Source organism: Cupressus sempervirens, chromosome 3 (genome assembly GCF_028749045.1).
Source record: "Cupressus sempervirens isolate cs-2001-9-10 chromosome 3, ASM2874904v1, whole genome shotgun sequence".
Lineage (NCBI taxonomy): Eukaryota > Viridiplantae > Streptophyta > Pinopsida > Cupressales > Cupressaceae > Cupressus > Cupressus sempervirens.
This window is the reverse complement of record NC_143120.1, coordinates 922693248-922711971: the sequence shown is the minus strand read 5'-3', so window position 1 is coordinate 922711971 and position 18724 is coordinate 922693248.

The window sequence follows — 18724 nt, the reverse complement described above, 5'->3', positions numbered from 1 at the left end:
ATATACAGAGGAAGGCATACATATTGATAGAGGGAGAGTTTCAATAAAAGGTATTAAGTTTCTTTTTGCTATTGTTGTTGGTATTGGTTTGCCATCAATTCCAAAGACGGAGATTGTTCAGAGGAGATTATTGAAATAAAGAAGATTAATGAAACCTATCATGTAACAATCATTATTTTGTCACTAATGTCAAATCTACTACTTGTTGGTGAGGCAGTTGCTTACTTTGGTTTGAATTTTAGTGTTTGTTTGACTGATGAAGAGGATTTGAAAAGAAATAATAAGAAGAGAACCTAAATAAAGGTTGAGTTATATGGTATATAAAAGTAGCATTAAGACCAAGAAAGACATTGATGATATAGTGTGTTGTTTATCTACTTCAGGCTATAATGAAAGGATACCTGAGCAAAGACTAGAAGAAGACTAAGTAAATAAATGTGTATGTCAAGCCTGAGTAAGAAAAAAGTGGAAGTTGAGCAATTTAGTGTAGTCCGAGTAGAAAATTAGTTGAAGCTCAGCAATAAGTTTAATAGGTGCTGAGAAAAGTCAAATCTAGTTGGTGCCAAGTGAAGAAATTTTAGTATGTGTCGAGCACTAGTAAAGCCTTAGTGTATGCCAAGAAATCTAGTGTTGGTTGAGCATTAGAAGATAGTATTTTTTGAAAAAATAGCTTGTTATTGTTGAGTGACAATAAAATGAGTTAGATCAAATATTTGACGAATCAGAGCTGACAAAGTTGATTTCTTGAATTGTGTAAAGTGTATGGAAGATAACTATGATGAGTTGGTGGCACATAATTCAAGATAAACCATTTTGAGATGAATTCAAAGAGCATTGTAAAGGAATTCTCTAGAGTGAATAAAATGGAAAGATGGGAAGATTAAATGAATCTAAGATAATCCTAAAATGGACAATTGTGGTTAAGCGAGAAAAGACCTAAATTCTCTATATAAGGAGATAGCCATCCAGAAGCAACTTTTCATGTGCGAGAACCTAAAAAGGACAAGAAGTCTAGGGTGTTGCTTCATATGGTGGTCGAATGAAAGAGTCTGCAGTTGGCATACAAAGCAAGAAGGCTGAAGGAGATGAAGGCTTGAAGGGTGAACAAGCTATTAGAGATGAAGATGATGAATGCTAAGAAGAATGGAGGATTGACTATAAGATCTATAATATGCAAGTGAGTTGTTATTGTTATCAGATCAGGTCATGTTGTTACTCTCTAACAATTGTATCAATTTGGATAAATCCTTTGGACTAAGGTTGACCTAACACTCATTAATAAATCCTTTAATAGGGTGACAATCTAATTGAATATTCTAAAGTCCTCTAACAAGTCTCACTCCTAATAGAGTGATTGAAATCCTTTAATCAGCTCACATTTAACAGTGTTTATTGTAACCTTTAACAGGGTTGGCTCCTCATAGGGCTCACTTTAGAAGAGTAAAAATTGATAGCATGTTATTGGTGGTTTTTTCTAAATTAGGTTTCCATGTAAAATCCTTGTGTCAAAATGTGTGGTTGATTTTGTGGTATTGGATGTTTACATTTCTACAAAGTTATTTTGACATAGGACAACAATATGCAAATGTTCAAGATATCAAATGATCAATGCATGCATAAGTTGAAGTACTAAAAATATTTATTTGTACATTTAGACCTTGGATAACTAATTCACCCCCTCCCTCATAGTTATTCTAAAAATTCCAACATCTACAACTACCTATCTGTCCAAAACACAAAGGGCACTACATCTCATTCATGAGATCAAGATTGAATAGGATAAATGAGAACTCAAGCTTATGGAGGTACAATGAAAACTATCTCTAGTGACATGTATTATTTAGGCATAACTTGCAAGTGTTGAGGTTGTCATCACCAAAACACTAGGCAATAGCATGAGTGAACTTGAAATACTCTTGGACAAAATGAAGAGTGAGATCATTTTTCTCACAACTTTGAATTCGTAATGGGATACCCATATTGCCACCATAAAGGGATGATTTCAAGATATATTCAAAAACCTATAGCCTCAAGAACCCTTCATAATTGATGATAAAAATGCAGAGAATAGAAGAAAGAACATATGGAGAATGCATGTGTAGACTACCAAAAGGGGAAGAGAATCAAAGAGGGAGAATATATGAAAGGAAAATGAGAATATCAGCTATGAAGAACTTCAAGGGAGTTAAGAACTATGAAGCATATGTCTAACATATTTTGTTAAAGTCCAGCTATTGGAACCTCTCACCAGCACAAGAAAAATCAGGAGTAAGGGATGTCGCAAAGAAGAGAGAGGGAGCATGGTGGTAAATGATGTTTTTTCATCAATGTCAAAGGGGGATATTTTTAGCCCCACGTGCATATTTGACATGAAGAGTAAGAGAAGTATTGATTATTTTCATTGATGGCCAAGAATAATTGTTTAGCAAAATATATGACAATCAATTGAGTGTAAGCAGCAGAAGGAAGAGGTCTAGAGCTATCGGTTGAGATACACATTGGCATACACTTTGGCACACCCACTTGAAAGAAGATGGAAATAGATACTAGTTGATCCAAGTCATAAACATAGTTAGTCACCATTAATGTGAAAAAAAGGAGATGATAAAGCTTTACAAGAAGACAAGGACAACAGGTCACCATTGATGAAAAGATAAGACTATCAAAAGATGTTAGCCTAGACCCTAGGCGTAGGGTTCAAGGGTCTTTCATGAATCAAGAAGACATGGTATTTGAAATTTGAACTAAGAATTACTGGGATAATTTGGCTATGGGTAACTATGCCCTTACATCAATAAAAGGATGCATGCAATAAAGTGTGAAAGTAGTTGAAAGAGGGTTGTAGAAAATAAAAAATTGAAGGAGAGTAACTACTTGATGTAGGAGCATTGAGCTTGGATTTTGGTGGATTTATTCTTTTCATGGTTAGGAATGTGTTGGAGACTCATTGGAGAACCTTTCCTCATGATTGCATAGAGATTGGATGGATTGAGTTGAAGTTTGAGTCATTTTACCCTTCTCCCAGAGATGTGTTTTAGTTGCCTGTTGTAGGCTATGTAACTAATTTTCCACAATGATTTAGAGGATGAAAATTTTAGCGATTGAAAAGGACCTAGATTAATAAATATGGTTTCAATCACGAGTTCTAATTCAATTAGAGCTAGTAGATATCATTATTTTACTTAGGTATCAATTTTTGGGTATTTAATTATTGTTGGAGGCTAACTTTTGGCATTTAATTTATGTATGGGTATTTAATTTGTGTTCTGGGCTGACTTGTAGCTTAGATGGGTATAAGTGGGCGTTTTGGTGAAGTCTTTATTCATTATTCATCCATCATGGAGAAGAGGAGGTTGTAGAGGAGTGAATTTGGAGAAGAGCTAGTAGCTAAGGCTTGGAAAACAAGGAGATTGCTTGGTGGGCTTGTGAGCACAAGTTGAGATGTTCGAGGTTTCTACTAGAGTGTGGATCTAGACTAGCTAGTGTTTGATTTGGATCTTGAGGGATCTTATAAAATTATTTTTTTCTTTGTATTTGGTCGTAACTAGGAAGGCCTTACAGCCTGACACATTGTATGCAATCAATTATATTTTATGAATATATTATTGTAATTTGGTATCAGATCTTGCATTATTGCTTCTTTTTGTTGTGTTTCCACTATGTGGTGATATTGTTAGGGGCTAGGACATCTCCTTTGGAGATTCTCCTACCTTGCACTATGTCAAATGGTATCAAAGCAAAGGTTGTTCCTAAGCGTGTAGATAGATCACCAAAGTTGAGGCAGTTTACACCAAGACTTGGGTTGGAGAAGAAGCTATAATTTGATCTTGATCTAGTGGTGGATTTTCTTTTTGGAGTCCTAGATCTCTTGGTTGTGAGGTGAAAAATCATGATTCTAACTTAAAATTGCAGAGGGCTTACAGATGAATCGATGGATACAAAAATGGAGGACTAATCTTGTTGAGGCATGATTGTAGATAGTTGTGGATTGCAGATCCATGGTCTTCGACTTGTGATATGTTTCCTAATTGTTCGTGTGAGGTAGCAAGTTGTGATCTAACTTGTAAACAATTCAAAGTTATCACAAGGAGTGTGGGAAAAATTTGTTTTAGAGGGTTTGTGAAGATCTTGGGAGATGGCTCCGAGAGGATTGGACCTTGAGATGATTGTGAATCTCCATGATGTGGAGGAGAGAATTTTTTCTAAGATGTCTACTTAGTTTGAAGCTAGTTTGGCTAATCAAACTAAGAAGGTGGTTGATCAATTTGAAAATAGTTCATCTAATCAAGATAAGGATAGGATGAGAAAGTCATTTCGTAGATGTTTGTAGAGCTAGAGTCTATCAATCTGGAAGAGAGTTGTTTGGCTAGTTAAGAGACTTGTTCATGAAAGAAGATGGCATAGCAAGGTTGAGGTGGAAGAGGTTGGTTTTGTTAATTAGTTTGTGGAGTCTGATATAAAACTTGCAGAGTAGCTGGAGGTTGTCACTGAAGATATTCCTAACCTTGTTGATGTTGAGATAGACATTGGATTTCATGATCGGTTGATTAAGTCTGACATGGAAATTGCAGAGCACTTGGTCATGCATGATCTAGTTGTTGTTGGTGATGAGTTGTGTGTTGCAAGGCATTTTGTTGTGACCAATGAGATTGTTTGTGTTGTGAGTTTGGCATGTGTTGATGGAGATCTACATGTTGCTTCTCATGTGGATTTTATTGTTGCTGATGTAAAGTTTATTGTTGTTGATGTGGATGAAGGTTTGTTGTTGAAGCATTATGTTAAGTTTTTTCTTGGGTGTGAGTATGTTGGTTATATGGTTGAGATTCTAGTGTTTGATAGAATGATGCAGGTCTAGATGATGTGCATGTTTTTCTTTTCCCTATTGGAGTGGAATATTTTGGTAAAGATGAAGTTGGTTGTTGATATTTCTTTGGGCATCAAAGTGTGGGACACACTTTTCTATTTACTTGGGAGTTTGATGCAGGAGCATTAAGCTTGAATTTTGGTGGAGTTATGGTTTTCATGGTTAGAAATGTGTTGGAGACATAGTGGAGAACCTTTCCTCATGATTGCATAGAGATTGGATGGATTGAGTTGAAGTGTGAGTCATTTTACCTTGCTTCTGGAGATGTTTTTTTAGGTGCTTGTTGCAAGCCATGTAACTAATTTTCCACAATGAGTTAAAAGATGAAAATTTCAAAGATTTAATAGGGCCTAGATTAATAATTATACTTTGAAGCATGTATTCTAATTCAATCAGAGCTAGGAGATATCACGATTTTACTTGGGTGTCAATTTTTGGGTATTTAATTGTTGTTGGAGGCTGACTTTTGGCATTTAATTTATATATGGGTATTTAATTTGTGCTCTAGGATGAATTGTGGCTTAGATGGGTATAAGTAGGGGTTGTGGTGAAATATTTAGTAATTATTCATCCATTGTGGAGAAGAGGAGGTGGTAGACGAGCAAATTTGGAGAAGAGCTAGTAGTTGCAGCTTGGAGAATAAGGAGATTGCTTGGTGGGCTTGCGAGCACAAGTTGAGATCTTCCTTGGGGGTTTCTACCAGAGTGTGGATCTAGACTAGCTAGGGTTTGATTTGGATCTTGAGGGATCTTGCAAAACTATTACTTTCTTTGTATTTGGTCATAATCAAGAAGGCCTTACAGCCCGACACATTGCATGTAATCAGTTATATTTTATGAATATATTATTGTAATTTGGTATCAAATCTTGCATTATTGCTTCTTTTTGTTGTGTTTCCAATGCTTGGTGATATTTTTGGGGGTTAGGACATCTCCTTTGGGCATTCTCTTGCCTTGCACTGTGTCACTACTAGAAGGGAAAAAGCAAGCGCAATATAGTGAAGAATAGTAAGCTAAGAACTATTGTAGGCAACTATGGGAGAGGTGAGAATTAATCACTCATCAAAAAAGTAAGAAGGTCAAAGAATCTTTAAGGGAGACATAATAGAGATCTACAAGGCAAATTAGTACCACATTCAAGTCAAATGCTTAGTATGCTTTCTTACTATTGTATTTCTTTGTAAGCTCCTTATAGGGAAAGCTTCATTTGGAAGCCTCTTGTAGAATCCTCTAACAAGGTGTCTCTCAAAATGATATTTCCAAATCCTCTAACCAGGTAGTTGTATTAAAGTTTTAGTAACCCTAATAGGTTACAGGAATTCGTTACAGGATGCACTCCCAGAAGAAGATGTGTACCTCTTAACCAGGCACCCCTTTATATGCATTAAAAGGGTTAGTCAGTATATTGTCCCCACCATGGTTTTCATCCTCACATCGAGGGTTTCCATGTACAATATACCTGTGTCACTTGATGAATTCTTTTGTCTATGTGAGTTAACTTATTTTATCTTAATGCATTTATCTTATGATTAAAGTGCAAAAAGGATTGTGCTAAGTTTAGTAGGAAGAAAGAAAAAAACCTGTTTTAAAGACCTAACTGATTCAACACCCCCCCCCCCACCTAGTACCAGTTGAGACCAACAAATTCATGGATGATTAGAAACCCTTTTAAATTCTATATGTTATCTAAATATTGTATCCTCCAAGTATCTCAGTGTATAACTTGAAAACTACTAAATGATAATAACAAATATAAAGAGGATGGATAATGAATTCCACAAACATAATTATATTTAGAATTTCACATATTTGGTAAATTTTTATATATTATGGAAACAAGAACTCTAGTGTACCCCATCCAACATCTGGTGACATAGTTAGATGAGGTATTATTAAACACTAAGATGAGTGTAAGAAGAAGCCACTTAAAAATATTATAAATGTGAATGAAGTTATTTTCACGTGTACTTCTTTAGATGTATTAAGTTGACTTGTATATGGATATGAGTATAAGAACTTATCTAAAAATATCAAGATGAGATTACAAGCATTTAATAGCATGTGACATATGAATATTACCATCTACTTTGAATATTGTGTTCCAGCTCATCTATTTATAGACCAAAAGAAGTAGGTGAACGTGAAGAATTTGTAGAAGAAAAAATAATAATATGACTTGTGAAATCAAAAAGAGTTGAGACCTAACACACACCCCTCTCATAGAGTCTCTCACTTCAAAAATAAAATAGTCTATTGAATGACATCTAATTGGATTAGAAGATGTTTAGTTAGAATGTTGAATTTCTTATAAATGTTAATCAAATAATTAAACAATGGTCTATAATTTGAATGACATCTAATTGGATTAGAATATGTTTAGTTAGAATATTAAAATAAAATGGTATAATTTGAATGACATCTTATTAGATTAGAAGATGTTTAGTTAGAATGTTAAATTTCTTATAAATGTTAACCAAATAATTGAAATTCTTATAACTATGTATATATATTTTTAATTATATCTTCAAAAAAAAGTATACAATCTATTGATTGATAGTTTATTATATAATTATATAATTAATTATTTCTTCACATAAAATTTCTTAGAATATGTAAATTTGAAAATATAAAGTATCTAAATTATAGAAAATAATCTGTTTAATGTGTGATCAATTTAATCATAACAACTTTATAACTCTTTAGTCTTTAGTTCCATTTAGATTTTATTTTCTATATATGAAGTAAATGATATATGATGTTCATATATAAATGTATTGATGTGTAAGTCATTAGATTAAAGAAATCATGAATATGGATTAGCAGGAGAGCTAGATTATTATGAAGGAATTTTAGCTTTGAGTAACCTAAATTAATAGATTTACCTGTATTCAAAGAAAGCTTATAAAATAATATATTTATGAATTGGAAATTATCTTGTAATAAAACTTCAATTAAAATTGAAGTTTAGTTTGCAATGTTGTAGAGATAATATACATAATGAATCTATTAATATCTTTGGTTATGGTGTAAGATATTTTTCTTTGTAAACAAATTTGGTCAAAAAGAATTAGTATTGAATTTAGTATGTCTAGTATATCTTATTTTTTCTTGTTAAAATGTGATCTCTCTCTTTCATCTACATTGTCATAATATTTTTTTATAGACAAAAGTAAAACGTTATAATTGAGTTGATCTTTTAATTAATATATATAATATAAATGCATTTTAACAATTCATATAAATGTATACTAATTATTATATTAGTATAACATTTTCAAACCAAATAGTTAACTAATTAAATTATATAAATATAAAAAAAATTATAATCTCTCTAATCTATCAAGAACTCTTTAATTAATAATGAAAAAATCATAAGGTTGGAGTCTATAACACATCAGTAAATTGCGAGCCTCTCATCAGGAAGGTCTTGGGTTCAAATATACTCGAGATTAACATATAATAATAATTAATGTAACAATAATAATAATAAATAATAAATGATCTAGGTTTCGATCGTTTACATATTAAAAGGGGAAAAATCATGAAATTAAATATTTAACTTATAATAATTTGGATATGTGACAATAATTGTTTGAAATAATGAATGTGCAGATGAGATATAACCACCATTCAGATGGATTTATTAAGTCAAAATGGCGTACTCTCAGCTTCTCCCTTTCTTGAAATTTGTTGTTATGTACAAAACATGTTTGACAACCTTAATTATACTTATGGAAAACATATTAAAACAAGTGCCATGTACTGGTGTGTAATTGTTGTTAAAGTTTTTATAGTAATTAAAAATTAAGATTTAAATAATAAATTTAATACTTTTATTACAATATTATATAGTTATTTGAAAAAAAAATGTAATTTTATTAATTTTATCAAGGATATATGAAAATTCTAATATATTAAAATAATATCTAGTAAAGTAAAAATATGAATCTTTAAATTTTGACTTGAAACAAATTCTCTATAATGAAAAAAGAAATACCATAACTATTAATTGTTTAAATATTTTTATTAAGATAAACATCATTTTGGATGAGTTTTCCACAAAATTTCAATAGTAATAAATTTATTGTTTGTCATCTAACTCCAACAAAATTTTAAAATATACTTTTGCATTGATTACAATTATTATGTATATTTGTATATTTTAAAATTATCTATTACAAATGAGAAAATTTGAATTTGAAGATTGTAGAAGATTAACCATAATCTTATATATATATTACATTCAACAACTATACATAAAAATCAAGGCAAGAGCCTACAACACAATGGCAACTCGTGAGCCTCTCATGTTGGAGGTCTTGGGTTCAAATTAATTTAACACATAAAAATAATTAATCGCAGCAAATAAAAATGATGAATCTAGGCTTTGGTCGAAGGATCCTTGCAAAAATTATTTGTCTAAGAAGTAATTTTCAATTATATTTTAAAGATGGAATGTTTAAGTGTAACAATATTATTGTTCTTGTTCCATTTGGCATTGCATTGCAAAGAGTTCTATTTTCTCTCCAAAAAAAAGGGTCCTATAACACTAAATCAAATCAACCAATCAATTTTGGAAAAAATAATTTCTGTAATATAAAAAATTCATTAAAAAATATAAAACTTTGCAAATATTACATGACCCAAAAATAGTTACCTTTGATTGGTAGAAATTAAGTGACAAAGTGAATGCAGTAGTATATTGCCTGCAACAATTACAACAAGAATAAAAGCAAGGACTCCAATTATGAAGTGAAAGCACTTATGTAACAACAAGATAATCGTTAATGTACTTTCCTTGCAAAAATTATTTGTCTAAGAAATTATTTTCAATTATATTTTAAAGATGGAATGTTTAAGTGTAACAATATTATTGCTCTTGTTCCAATTGGCATTGTGTTGTAGAGAGTTCTATTTTCTCTCCATTTTTCAATATTTAACATTCAGTATTTTTATTATGTAATTTCCTAATTTCCTTCTATTAGTTTTATTCAATTAAAAAATACATATTTCTCTTGATCTCATGACAATTTATGAAGTACGTTAAGAATTTTAGTTTTCAAAAAAATTACTTAATGTAATCTAAATATATTTTTGAAAATTTATCATAATTATTAAATTGAATAATATTTATTAAAAAAATCAAGAAATATTATAACATGTATTTTCATTCTAAATTTCAAAATTTTGATTGTATAATATATTTTCATATTATAAAAAACAACACACTATTTTAGACATCTTACTTTTTTTATTAAAAAAGAAAAGAGTGATTAGAGTCTTCCTTAATTCTTGTGATGGATAATATTTAACAAAGTTATTATCAGTAGTATTTTCAAATCTTTTATTTTTAATCTTATTATTCTTGACAAAAATAAAAATTATAAAAATCCTTACTAGAGTGGGGACACTTCAAGAATATAATCAAAATGGAAATTTTACAATACTATACAAAAAGGACAATTGTGTAGAGTGGTTCAAACATTATCATCATAATGATGTCTTGTTGTAATTGTAGTCAAACTTAAACTATTATTTCAATTTGCATGTCATACAAGATGTCTCTATTGTAAATTTGTTCTTTATTAAGAAATTTTCCTATGGATTATACTACATTTTTTCTTCATCATCATTTTGAATCACACTTGATGCATCCATGCGATGGAAATAAAACTCCAAAACTATCTACCCAAAAAATTGTTAATAATTTCTATACAGTGTTTAAATTGATGTTTTTGAAGTAAAAAGCGACCAAAAACAAGGGGGTCAAACCTTACAACCAAAATGTTGGTAACCAACACATCACCAACAAAAACCAATAGAGAACATTACTGAATCAAAAACATACTAAGTAGCAACTTAACCACTTTATTTCTATGAAAGCTACTAACCAACAAACTACTATGAATAGAACCATCTAAACTAAAGTAGAAGTCTATAATGTTTACCATACTACTTAAGTTCATCATAAAAACTATTGGCACAACTAGGCCAACCCAAGTCTGAGTGATAGTTGGATACCAGCATACCAAGTAATAGTAAAATAAAATAAAATAACATGGATTCAGTGATCCCTTAAAACTAAAAACTTATTTCTCAACTTTTTCCTTTCCCTTCCTAGCTAGTAAAACCCGAGCCCAGTCATCAGCAAGGACCTTAAAGAGGAGCTTATGATCCTCCATGTCTATCCCTATTTCTTCTTTCTCATGTGCCAGCAACTAAAGGGTGGTGGCAGCAATGTGAGTGACCTTTAGGGAAATTTTAGAGAAGGTGAAGAACCCTTCCTCTAAAGTTTTCAGCCTTTGATCCAGTTTGGCAATGTCCAAATTGATGTTATTAATTATTTCTCAATTAAAATATACATTTCTAAAAAAATTAATGAAATAATTTCTAAAAGGTTGTATTTCTCTTATTTATTATGATAAAAAAAAATCCATATATTTCTAGCTCTATTTTTAACTGTTCAAATCAATATAAAGTCTATGTGATGTCAATATATATATATATATATATATATATATATATATATTATAGATGATATTTTATTGTTCTTTAGATGATACTTTATTCTTCTTGAATAAATTAATCTTCGATATAAATTTGAATAATTTGACAATTATTATTATTATTAAAATCTTATAAATTATATTAATTTATATAAACTAATATTTATTAGTCAATACCATTTGATATTATCAATTAGTATATATATTCTAGATAAATCTATGTAAAAGATGTATATTTTACTTATATCATACATTTATCAAAAAATTATAAATATAGAAAATATTTCTTCAACATAGTCTAAAATTCTTGTTAAGAGAGATTGAAATTGTATAAATTTCTTTTTCAAAATTTTTACAAACAAACAAAATTTTAATTAATAAATAATAGAATAATTGTAAAATAATTAATATTTTTTATTAGGTGAAAACATATTTTCAAGGGATAGAGAAACTTATACAAAATAGGTTTAAAAGAAATCTAAAACCCCATAGCTAAAATTATTCAAGACTACTCATTCGATAGAGTGAGAGACAAATAGAAAAGAGGGCAAGTCACACAAGCTCCTCCCATGAAGACAAGAAGATGCATGAAAAAAGAAAAGACAAAATATGCCTACATGCATCCCATGCCAAGAAAACATCACTAAGATCTTCTTTCAACTTTCCCTTATGGGAACAAAGGGTCATATCAAACGAGGATTGGGGAGAATTAGATTTTTTACTTTTTACTATTGTCTATCCCTTTTCCACCCTGGCAACATCAATCTTCCAAAAAATAAAATCCAAAATAGAAATATCCCCATCCTGGGAAGGCATAGAAGATCCCAAGCAAGGACCAACAATGGCAAGGACATGGACATTTGAGATAGTGATGCAAACTCAAAAGATCTGGCAGGGCTAGAGAGAGAGAGAGAGAGAGAGAGAGAGAGAGAGAGAGAGAGAGAGAGAGAGAGAGAGAGAGAGAGAGAGAGAGAGAGAGAGAGCCAGTAGATGGAAAAGAGACAATGGGAGAAGCAATAGTAGAGACAACAACGTCAGGAACAAAAAAACCCAATAAAGGATAGTCATCAGCAATAGCCCATGGAAATCTGAGAAACATTAGCGTAAGTGTCATGAGAGTTGTCAACTGTCAAGGCCACACCAAGATCAAAAACAACAACACATGGAAAATTCTAGGCAACCAGCTAGGAGAAGGGTTTCTTTCAAACCATGCAATGCTCAAAAGAGACCCCTTTCCACACAAAAAAAATTATTTTTAATTTTTCCATCTCACATTGAGTGAAAACATGAAATGTCTCAAAACATCAATGACATTTGAAAGGGATGCCATCATAGTCAAGTGATTGAATCAAAGACCCCAAAGAAGAATCAATCCTAATCTAGAAACAAGGAGACCTTTAGAAATATGTAGTTCAATCAAAACATGAGCATAAATAGAGTTGTTAATGTCAAAGGATTCATCATCAATCATCAAAAAGTCTCCAAGAGCCTCACCCACTTCCTCCAAGATGAAATCTGACCATATATGAAGGGAAATTTGGTAAGCCTCACCTAGATAGGAATCTTACTAAACAAATCTGACAATGGATTGAAATCATAAAGTCGGGTTTTAATCATTAACATATGTTTACCATCCCAACTCAAGAAGTCATCACACATTATTTTATAATGTTATCTAAAAAAAATCATACAGATAATGACATTATAATATATGGACATCTTCTTTTTGGTATTGTCATTTTCTTGATTTTCTTTCTTACTTTTTATTTTTTGTTTTTTTTTTTTTTTTTTAACTGATTTCATTTTGAAGAGTTGTCAATTTTTCTATGTGTTTCATATATTTTTATTATTTTGATATTAAATTGTTGTATATTCTATTATTTATTTATTTTTGTTTTGATATTAATTGTTAGCGATACAATTATTTATAGATTTATCAATTATTAAAAGCAATACATACAAGATATAAGACTATTTTTAATGGTTTGTTTGTATTTAAGGGATGATTTTAAAATAGCATGGTCTTTTTTTTCCAATTGCAACATCAAATATATCTTAGCTTATTGTTGTTGTAGGTTATATGTTTCTCGGTGTAGTCATAATTTCTATAATGCTACAAGGGTAGGGATGCACCACTAATGACATTTTCAATTGAGAAATTTAATAGCATATTTTCATATAAATATAATGTTATTAATTTAATATTGATCAACTACTTTGAAGTCAATGAGCCACTTGTATTGTAGATGACTATAGAAAAAAGTAATGATCGTCATAAAAAGAAATCACATGTATAAAATATCAACCTTTGAACAAAAGGAATATGTATGGGTTTATCGATTAAGCATTGTTCATTCCCTTTATGTGGGTATATGCAAGGAGAAATTTTCTACTTTAGTAAAGTAGACTCTATTGTGAATCATTATGAGTAGAAGCATCTTGGGTGTAAGAGAGATCTTACATCACTCAAAAATATTTTTGTATATGTCTTTTCAATAAGGGTTGTTTCATTGCAGAGTTACTATTTGTGGAAACTTACTTTTTAGTAAGTTGTTCATATGATCTTAGAATATTATGATTTCACAAGTGGAGGTTCATCTTGGATATATTAGTCTGTCAGTTGAGTTTCATTTCCATATCATAGATATTGGTGAATTTTTTGAATATTTTTAGTATACAGTTTTGGTATAATAAATTTGAGCTTAATTTTGAAGGCCTTAAAGACACCAAAATGAGGTCAAACCTTGATTGACAAATGTTTAGTAGTCAAGTGTTGTAGATTAGGAGTTGTCATTTTCAACAAGTGTTTATAATAGACAATTAGGTCTATGATTAAAAATTTATGGCCTCAAAAAGTTGGGCTACCTGAAAAATATAATTTGTAATTATTTTGAACCGAGTCTAATGTAATAAATATGATAATTTTAGGGTTGGTCAGTCTCAAGGGTTAGGGCTAAATGTCTAGAACCTTTTGAGGAAGTGGAAAATTTTATGTATAAGGAAGGTCTATAGAGTTGTCTAAGGTGGTTTTGGGTGGTTATTTGTGGCTCAATCTTATAGAATATTGTAAGGAAAATGTCCATGTGGCTTTGTATATTGTATTCCTAAAATCTATAATTCCATACTTTTGGAGATAATAAGAAGCACATTGTTTGTTCTAGCGAATTGTTGTTGTTTCTATATTTTTGTTATGTGTTTGTGGTATTAAGGGGAGCACCCTTCATCACATTACAAGAAATTTATTTACATAAAAACTTCATTCTAGTAATGACTTCATGTTGTTTTGTACCACTCATGGTATAATAGATAGTAATATTCATTGATTACATGATAATTTTTATCTCCCTCTTACTTTATTTTTCTATAATGGTAATTTGGTAAGGATAATAGTAGTAATCTATCATAAGTTGTATAACCTTACAATTTCAACCATATTTTGTGTGTACGTTATATATCCTTAGTGCTTTTGTAATCTCATTTCATGTCTTGCATGATCCTTTTTCCTTCTAAAAGTAATAAGGCCTCCTATTCAATGGTCAATTTTGTGTCTTATTTTTTGGTTAGAGTGTAGAAGCATTCAAGGTATAAGTGTAATCTTGCATCACCCAAATATATTATTTATTTTTCAATAAGGGCTAAAATGACAAGGTTTGTAATGCCCCACCAAGGGATCCAAAGAATTAACCTAAAATTTTAACTAAGTTTAGTAGCATTTTATTTTTTTGAAAGTAACTACCACATATAACTTCTGCACAATAATAGAAGCAATAGTAATGTCCGTCTAATAGTAAACATAACATACATAACATATTACATTCTTTAAGATCCCTTAACGTTGGATTACATCCACAAACATCTAACATACATGAATCCATCTAGTACAACATCCACATAATAATGATAAGTCCAATGTTTATACATTACATTTCAAATACTCAATCATCCACTATACATGTCACAGGGTATGACAAGCTCAAAGAATACACATACATAGAATAAGGTACATCATCCCATTCTAATCCATGATATATCAAAGTAAAGATAATCACATGATACATCATCATAGAAGAGATATACATCCATCATAAAGATCAACATAATAAACTAAGTGCATGGTTCCTCTCAACCGTTAATAGCATCATTAGACCATCGTGGGTCCTAGCCATCCCTCCGTGCGTAACATTCCAAATCACCGAAGAGATCATCGGTACTAACATAGTAGGAATGTCACTCCTAACATATATAACATCATATGTAGAAATTAATCTAACATTCAAATATAAGCTTAAGATAACATCATCTAACATATGCTAATCATCAATGAAAAGGATACATATCCACCATCATGAAGGACGCATCAACCACGATGTCTCAATGAATCTCAAATGATAAGAGTGGAAAATACACTACCACCCGACCGTGTGGTACCTAAGTGGTCCACTCCCACTGTGCTAAGGAGATAATCTCAAGTCCCAAATGGGCTAACAAAATACATAGCAAAAATCTCTATAAGTCTAGGAATCCTAAAAGTATACTAACTCAAAGGTTCCAGACACAAAATCTGACATCTAATCCTAGAGGCACACAATGACATGTAGGAACCTACTATGCAAGCAGGAAAGTGTCATCACATTTATCATGTACAAGTTACCCTGGCAGTTAGCTAAACTCCACGGGTCCATACTGATCTCATGCGGCCACTAGTATCCTCTCATACTGACGAGGCATACTACGGAATGCAAGGTCGCAACCATGCATTCTCACTACTCCCATCCTAGCTTGTACAAGCACTCAAGGCATGGGCAAGAAAAAAACACTTATCTTTTTAGGTTCATTTAGTTAGTATTAGGTGTGAATGTTATCACTTATTAATCCAACTTACAATGAGTTACCCTAGTAGCCTCTTAGGGCCCCGGCCCCCATTGCAAGCCACTTCTCATCACTACATGTAGATATCCTACCCTAATGCTCATGGAATCATAAATCTCAAAATCACAAAAGATAATCCATAATAATATCATCAAATATGCATAAAAGCATCAAATCTCCATGAGAAAACATCCATAGAAAATCATGATCACAACAGCTCTCTATTGGAAACTAAAGTATCACTAATAATCAAAGTATCCAATGGTTCTCAATAACCAAAATATATCTCAATCATACTGATCGAAGACTCCAAAAAATGGTTGAGTCAAAACATGTCACAACATGACATCATCAAGAATAAATCCACATCACAGTCCCATCATGGTGACTAGAAAATAACCAAGGATAACTGATCGATGACCAAAAATAATGGTTGAGTCAAGTGTCTCATACATAAGAATCTCAACTATAACAATCAGTAATCACATCCAATACATAGAGCATTCCATCACATAACCATGGTTGGGTTTATAAAGATCGAGATTAAACATCATCATGACATCACAATTACATAACTCCCAAGCCTCTGGTAGACGTCCTATAACTGGTCAACACTAGTCAACCCAAAACCCAAAACAATAGCATAAAGAATACACAATGCAAACACATGTTTTGGTTTTGCTAAATTTACAATTTGAATTTAAATACAAAAGTCTTGGTTTACGCTTCCAAGTTTAGAGAAAGAATTTGGAGGAACATTTATATGTTTTGAATGAATACAAATCCATTCTTCAATTATAATTCTAATCCAAATGTCCCCCACCAATCTAACAATCAAATTTAATATACTTAATAAAAAAATTAATTTAAACCATGAGCCCTTGATATAAATCAATTATCAATTATACAATTATAAAACAAATTATTAATAATCATATATATATATATATATATATATATAATATTAAAATATATACATATAAATACATATATGAATATGTAAATTATTTTACCATTTAACAAAATTGAATTAACAAATTCGATTAATACCAAAAATTTTAATAATAAATAAAATCGAATATGGCAACATTTTTTTTTAAAACACATATTTATATAACATAACTGCCAGTACGCAGGACCCTACAGTCGCAGGGCCTGTGACGTCAGTGGTACTGCGTACCACTACCGTCGCAGTACCTATGATGGTTGTACACTACGACCGCAGTGGGGGGTGCGGGTCTCGTCCTCCCCCCCCCCCCCCCCCCCCCGACTCAATGTATAAAATATTTATGATTTTCTTTAAAATCGCTTACGCAATTTTCATTTGCGATTTGGTTTAAAACATTTTCGCCCACGGGTATGTTATTCGGTTTTTTAACAAATATATATTATATATATACATATGTATGTATATATATATATATAAAGGTATATGTATATATATATATATGTATGTATATATATAACTATATAAATATATACAAAATTAAAAATATCACAGTATATGAACATATATACATAGATATATATATAATTGCATATATATATATATATGTACATACATATGTATGTATGTATGTATGTATGTATGTATGTATGTATGTATGTATGTATGAGAAAATTGACAATATATGAATATAAACTTCAATTTTCAGAATTCCTCCATAGACCTTTGATCTCCAAAATTTCCAATAATTAATCTAATGGGTTTGACTATGAATCTCAACCCTAGCCCCGTGTTCTTTTCAGATCTATGCATATGAAATTCTCAAATAAATTAATCTACCCATATTGAGAATGCACATTAAAATATGAAATTCCTCAGAAGACATATGGAAGACACGAAGAAGATAGGGAATGCATGATGCGAAAATAGCATAAGTAAAATCACAAGAATCTACCTAGATTCTGATGCTAAATCGCTCTTCCTTAGAAAACCCGCAGAGCAAGCTCCTCACTTCTTCAGAGTTCTCGAGTCCTCCAATGCTTTAATTGCACTCCCAATGCTATCTCTAAGCTTCTAGGAATGCCTGAATATAAAGAGCTTTCAGGAAACATCCAAAATGCTTCTAGAAATAGTTGGAAGGTGTCACCACCTAAGCATGGGTCTTTTCCAACCTTCAAGATGATCCATAGGGTTGTAGACACCATGTGCTTAATTGATGCACTAACCCCCGTGTTGTTGACACTTGAGAAATAGAAAAGTGCGTTAACTCCCATGCAAGCTTATAACTCCAATTCACTTTTTATATAATTTCTATTTAAATATTTATAACTTTCATTTTAATTCTTATAACTTTTATTATTATTATTTATTTATTACTTTATTATTATTTTATTGTTATTATTAATTTTAATTTCTAATTTTCTTTTATTTATTTCTTTTTCTTCAATTAATTCTCATTTAATTAATTATAATCAAAATATCAAATAACATGATATTTTATATTAATTTTCTCAAATAATTAATTTATTAATTAAATCTA